Source organism: Globicephala melas, chromosome 10 (genome assembly GCF_963455315.2).
Source record: "Globicephala melas chromosome 10, mGloMel1.2, whole genome shotgun sequence".
Classification (NCBI taxonomy): Eukaryota; Metazoa; Chordata; class Mammalia; order Artiodactyla; family Delphinidae; genus Globicephala; species Globicephala melas.
Genome location: NC_083323.1, coordinates 53,425,259 through 53,432,031, shown reverse-complemented (window position 1 = coordinate 53,432,031; position 6,773 = coordinate 53,425,259). Strand labels below are relative to the sequence as shown.

Below are 6,773 nucleotides of genomic sequence, written 5' to 3'. Positions count from 1 at the left end.
GAGGTGGATGGTGTTGATGTTTGCACAACAATGGAAATGTGCTTAGCTTCACTATATTATACACTTAAAAATGGTCAGAATAGTGATTTTTATGTTATGTACAGTTTACCACAATTTTTAAACAAAAATTTAAGTTTAAAAAATAAGTAATAGCCAATACATTTCTGAAAAAGAGTATTTAAAAAAGTAACCAACTAGTTAATTAAAACAGTGTGGTATAGCATAATAATAAACCAACAGATAGAAGAAATAGACTAGAGTGTCCAGAAACAGATAAAATAAAATGAGAATTTAAACGTTTTGAGTCATGAAGGGGAGTTCCCTGGTGGTCCAGTGGTTAGGATTCGGCTCTTTTACTGCCGTGGCCCAGGTTCAGTCCCTGGTCAGGGAACTGAGATCCCCACAAGCCACACAGAGTGGACAAAGAAAAAAAAGGTAGATGTTTTGAGTCATTAAGAGAAAGATGATTACTTAATAAATGCTATTGGAGTAGCCTTATGGAAAATAACAAAATTTGATTCATATTTCCCATTTTAAAATAAGAAAAATTCCAGATTGATCAAAGACTCAAATAGTAATAGATTATAAAAGAGCTAGAAGAAACCATGTGAAAAAAAATTTACGATCTTGAAATAAGGAAATTCTTTCTAAGTATGCTTCCAAATGAAAAGCCATAAATGAAAAAACTAATTTGACTACAATTAGTTTTTATAAAAATTACATGGGGCTTCCCTGGTGGCGCTGTGGTTGAGAGTCCGCCTGCCGATGCAGGGGACACGGGTTCGTGCCCCGGTCCGGGAAGATCCTACATGGCCCGTGAGCCATGGCCGCTTGGCCTGCGCGTCCGGAGCCTGTGCTCCGCAACGGGAGAGGCCACAACAGTGAGAGGCCCACGTACCGAAAAAAAAAAAAAAATTACATGGAAAACCCACTAAAGTTTTTTTAAAAAGAGCAAAGCTGGAAATAGCCTGCAATTTATTCATTGACAAATGATTAATTTCCCTTATATAGTAAGAGTGTCTCCAAATCAGCATTATAGAGAAAAATATGGAAATTGTGGAAAAATCTAGAGACACTTCATGGGTTCTTGGTCATATGAAAAGATGTTCCAACTTTCTCACAGGAAGAGAAATATATATAAAGATACACTGAAATATCAATTTTCCCCTATAACTTTGGCAAAGATTCAAAAGTTTAATATCACACTCTTGACAAGAGCATAGAGAAGCGGGCATTTTTATACATTACTGGTTGGTGTGTAAATGAGTTTAAAATCTGTAGAAGACAAGTTGGCAATATTTAACAAAAATTCCAAGGTTCCTGCATTTTGACCCAGCAATCCCACTTCTAACAATTGATCCTACAGGCAGTCTCATCCAACCAACATATACCCTATTCCCAAACAACATATTTAGATTTTGTTCCCTAGGCTATGCTTATTGCCTTTGAGAAGTTTACTTTGCTGGCTCTAAGATATTCTAAGATAATGGTGTGCTCTCTCTGCTTCCTCCTACAACTACTTTTGCTTAATTTTTAAAGCTTTCAGCATCATTTCCACCTATCTGGTGGATTGGGGTTTTAGCTGTCTCTTGGTTTGTGTTCTTTTATTTTCTCATTCTCCTTGCTGCTTTCAGATGATTTTTAGTAAGAGAAAAGGAAAATGCCAACTACATATGACACCATCTTCAAACCAGAAGTCCTCCTGGGTCCTTGAATTCTCTAATCCCTTGGCTTCTGAAATTTGACTCCCTCCTGCTTTTCCTTTTCCTGTCTGACCTATCCTCCTCATTCACCTTCATAAATTCTTCTTCCTATGACATCCCTTAAATGTTATTGAGTTTTAGAATGCCATTCTTGGTCCACATCTTTCTCTTGACATACTCTTCTGAAGCAATCCCATCTATTCTCTGGGCCTTAGCTACCACCAGTATATTACTGCCCCCTCCCCCAAATCTTTAGCATTGACCCCCATCTTCAGACTTTTACATCAATTCACCTTGTATTATTTAAGTCCTTCAAACAATGAATATCTAAAACGCACCAGGTAAAGGCTGACAGACTCAAGCAATTTGAATTTATAAGTACTGTTGCTTTGATATATTGCACTATAATTTCCTGTTTCCTATGTTGTGTAATTTTTTAGTCAGCAAATACTACTTAATTGGTTCTCTAATTATTGGGTCTAGAAATATACAATAATTAAGGTGGCTCTCTTTTCAGAGTTGTTTTCTGACAGAAAATTAGAAATTGTAAACTTAGGTAAAACTTTGAAGATGTGTATATTACTTATCTCTGTGTTAGAAACATTATAGCTAGCCAGACTTTTAGTCCTTTAAACCATACACTCAAACATGGAAGAAATACTCATTAATCCTGACCTGTCACTGAATATGCCCTCATTTTCACATCCCACAGACTTCTAATCTCAGTTTTCTCAGTTAAAAAAAATGCACCTCATCAAAGGTGAATTATTCAATGTTACAAATGTTTATTGAGTAGCCACTTATATGAAAGCCCCTGTGCTAGATGCTTTGAAAGATGTAAAAATGAAGAGGCTCAATCGTTCCAGAGATTTACAGTCCAGAGATGACAAAAACAAATAACAAGTGTCATTCCTCCATGTTCAAGAATATAATATGTGCCAGAAGAAGTGTACAAATAAAGAGCTACAGAGGATCACTGGAGGAAGAACTAATATCTGGATAGGGGAATGGAGGGTGAGGAGGGTCAGGAAGAGTTTGAGGTGGACCTTGAGATGACCAGAAACAATGAGTAGAGTTTGGCTACAGAAAAGCCTGAGGGCAGAAGAGAAAAGGGGTGGTGAGGACATTCCAGACCAGTGGTTTTTAATCTTAACTGCATACTAGCTCACTAGGAGGATATTTAATTCTCAACACCTCTCCTGACACACACACAAGCCAACGTTAAGCACCATTAATTTATGAGGAGAGAATAGCATGTGTCCTGCATAACAAGAAGATATGAAAGGTAGATATAGTCTGGGAAACTGAAGGACCCATTTTTGTTTAAACATGAGGTACATGTAAGAAAGTGATAAAAGATAATCTTGTAAGGTTAGATTGGGGTCAGATCATGCAGCAAACCTGCCTCACATCGGTACTTCTCCTGTAAGCACTTAAGATGGTTCAGAGATACAAATGTCTCCTATTTTCATCACAGATAAAGTCAGAGTTTCATTTTTCTCTTCTCTTTGTTTTGAAGGAATTTTCCAAAGGAGGACTCAGAAATATCTTTGCCACCTTGAAAAGGGGCTACCCTTTCCTTTCTCTTTTTACACTCAATTTAATTCTCTAACATTAAGTCCTTATCCTGGCTGATAGATAAGCTTTATCTAGCTCTTTCAGTTAATTTCAGTCTAATTTACCGATCTCTCAGTGGCGTTCCTAACTTGGTTCCAGCAACTGCTGCCACAATAGTTACTGGGAATGTGGAAGTCTAACTTCTGTGTCCTCGGAGGAAGCAGTATATCATAGTAGAACGAACAGAAGACGTTTCTGACTGCTTCCCCATTTGGAAATTATCTCAAACAACAAGAAAAAGAAACAGAAATACAACATTTTTGCCTATACTGGGAGAAGCAAAGATAAGCAAGCTGCCTTAGCCCTCAGAACCTTAGAATGGCTCAAGAGTTGGAGGCAGTGATGCAGAGAAGGGGCTGAAAACACAGAGATTGCTTGTAAGACTGTACAGCTTGTAATGAAACTCCCAAGTTCTCATCCTCAAAGAAGCCAGGCAACTTCCCCAATCCCTGCAGGGAAACAAGTATTTGTTCTCTGGAAATACAGAGAGGTCCCAGTTGGAAGATGACCAGGCATAGATGAAAAGGTGGTGAAAAGAGTTCATACTGAGCAGTAGGACCCTTCTCCTCTTTCCTCCTTTTGGCTCCAGAAAGAAGATAGAAGGAAAGCAAACAAAATTCCAAAAATGGTGACGAAAGAAAGTTCCAAGATAACAGTGAACATCAAAGCTGAGAATGCAACCAATTCAGATTGTCAGGACATCAGATATGTCCAATGTTGATGTTTCCAGGGGGGAAATAGAACAAATAAGTTGTCCTGAAGTTTAGGCCTGATGAAAATTATATTGAGATATATTTTATGGCAGTTTTGGAACTATGGGAAAACTTTATTCAAATTTTCAAAGAAAAATAATGAAGGAAGATAAAAAATCAAGCAATTATCAACTTCAGAAAAAAAGATAGGAAATAAAAGTATAGTCTAATGCTTGGCCCAACAGTGATCAATATTTACGTAGTCAAAAGATGCTGACACAATTAGAGATTTAATAAGCAAAAACTGAGATACAAAATTATACAGAAAAACAGAAGGAAGGAATAAGAAGCTATGAATGAGCTAAAGTCTTTATGTTCCAAAGCAAGAAGACAACAGATGTTTACAATTAATAATCAAGCGATGGCTCTACGTGTGTATTGTATATAAATGGAGGTAAATATCAGAATAAACTTTTAAAACAGTTGGAAGTGGTGGCTTCCAGGGAGAAGAATGAGAGAAGGTAGAAAAGGGGACTACAATTTTTTATGCTATACTTTTATGCTATACTCTACTCTACAATTTTTATGCTATACTCTGAATTTTTAACTATTTAGGAATAATACTTTGGCAAAAAGTAAATAAAGGACATGGAGGTTAACATGAACATACCGTAAAACTCAACATTCCTACTTCTAGATACATACTCTAGAGAAACTCTCACACATTTATAAGAGGGTACATATGCAAAATATTGACCAAAACTGAAATGTCTATCGGAAGGAAAATAACTAAAATATGGTATGTTTAAATGATAGAATATCATACAGCAAGTAAAAGCAACCCACAAATTATATATATATATATATATATACACATACATATATACATAATTAGTGGATTATAAAAAACAATGCTGTCAGAAAAAAAAAGCAGTTGCAGTATAATTTATACAGAATGAATTCATTTAAGTAAAGTCTAAAACATAAAACAATACTCTAAATTTTATCTGAATATATTTTTACGTGTGTAAAGGCATAAAATTTGAATGAAAAGACACATCGAGCGCTTGCTTCAGCAGCACATATATTAAAGTTGGAACAATACAGAGAAGATTAGCCTGGCTAAGTTGCTAGAGCTGTTGAAGCCACCAAATTTTTTGTGATATACAAACAAGCAGGAAGTGGGCAGATGAATTCACCTACCTGCATCCTTACCTCATTTATATCCTTAGCACTGCTTATTAACTGCTTTTGTGGTACACCACTATAAAAGCCTTGAACCAAGTCCAAGTTGTGATTTTCACCTATCTTCAAATTAAAATTAAAGCTTTGTGTTCCAGTCTAAGATACAGAGAAATAAATATAGAGAGACATTTAAAACAAGAAAGAAAGAAAAGACACATTGAATTTATAGGGAAAGGGGAAGGAAATGGGACTAGATTGGGGGGACAAAGACTCCAACTTATCCTTAATGTTTTAGTCACTATATTATAAAAAGATAAAGCAATTATGACAAAATGTTAACTATTGAGGATTCTTTATGGTCATTTTCTACTGTATGTTTTATTACTTTGTGTAATTTCCTATTTTTTAAAATATTTCAAATTTTAAAATTTAATTGCACAAATTTTAAAATTTAACATCACACGCACCTAGCCTAATACATGTATAAGATTAAAAAGCAAAGTCTTCTTAGTCCAAGGAAACACAGTACTTTGATTGGAGTAAAGTTCACATAGATTGAAATTCACATACCTTATGTGAACGTAATCTGTGATAACCAACCACCTTGTAAAACTCTAATCAAAAACCTATTATTTAAAAATAAGCACATTTCTTCCCCAAAGCTAGATTCACTTAAAAGTCTTTTTAAATGAGTCACTGACCTGAAAAGTAGATAATAAATATGTTTTACATAAAATTGTGTTGAAAACTACAGGCAAAATTATTGATTTTAAGCTGTTATTAAGATTTTTAAATATTAAGATACTCAAGATATTAAGAAAATGAAAACACCCTTAGTTATGAAAGATTTACATAGTAAGAGGATATTATATAGGATATATCCAGGATATCAATTTTCCATTACATATTCTCATATAGAGACTACATTTGAATGCCAAGCTTCTCCACTTAGTAATAACACTGATAAAGGAAGCCTGGCAGGAAAATGCTTTAGTACTTATGATGCTGGACCTGCAATGTAGCACTAGCAAATTTGGTTTTAAGAACTGCCTAATTATATATTTATAGGTGCATATCATGTACCTTTAGGCTGGAATCGAGCCCCATAGCCGTTTCAGTTTATCAAGTAAATGAAGTAATTTTTATAAAACATTATGCAGTCGATTAAAGGAAGCAACAGTATATACTCATGATTATTTGTAAAGGTTATCACTTATGGGCTGATTTTTTGTTTTATTGTGTGGTTAAATGCCAGGGACTTGAACCAGCAAAAACTAACTACATGGTATAAACCCAGAAAACTAAGATGATGGCTCAGTAGCAATCTTCTCTTAATGATTACAGCTATTAGTTAACATTCATTGCACACTGGCATCATTCTTCTCATTTTATAAAATATCCCTGTCTTTTCAAAGGACCAGATTTTGGCTTTTTTTGATCCTTCTTTTTGTTTGTATTTTCTATTTTGTTAATTTCTGTGACTTATTCTGTTGTACTTTTTCAATATTTTAAAATGAAATTTTAGCTCACTAGTTTTCATTTTTTTCTTATTTATGCATTTAGACCTTACATGTCA

At 34.8% G+C, this 6,773-nt stretch overlaps 1 non-coding gene and 1 pseudogene across 1 annotated transcript; both read left to right on the top strand.

The window, feature by feature from the left end:
- Positions 1–319: 319 nt before the first annotated feature.
- On the top strand, positions 320–391 carry TRNAK-UUU (transfer RNA lysine (anticodon UUU)). The gene has a single exon. It is a non-coding gene; the product is annotated as a tRNA-Lys (tRNA).
- A 4,684-nt stretch (positions 392–5,075) lies between these two features.
- On the top strand, positions 5,076–5,171 carry LOC115858786 (U6 spliceosomal RNA; annotated as a pseudogene).
- The last annotated feature ends 1,602 nt before the right edge of the window (positions 5,172–6,773 follow it).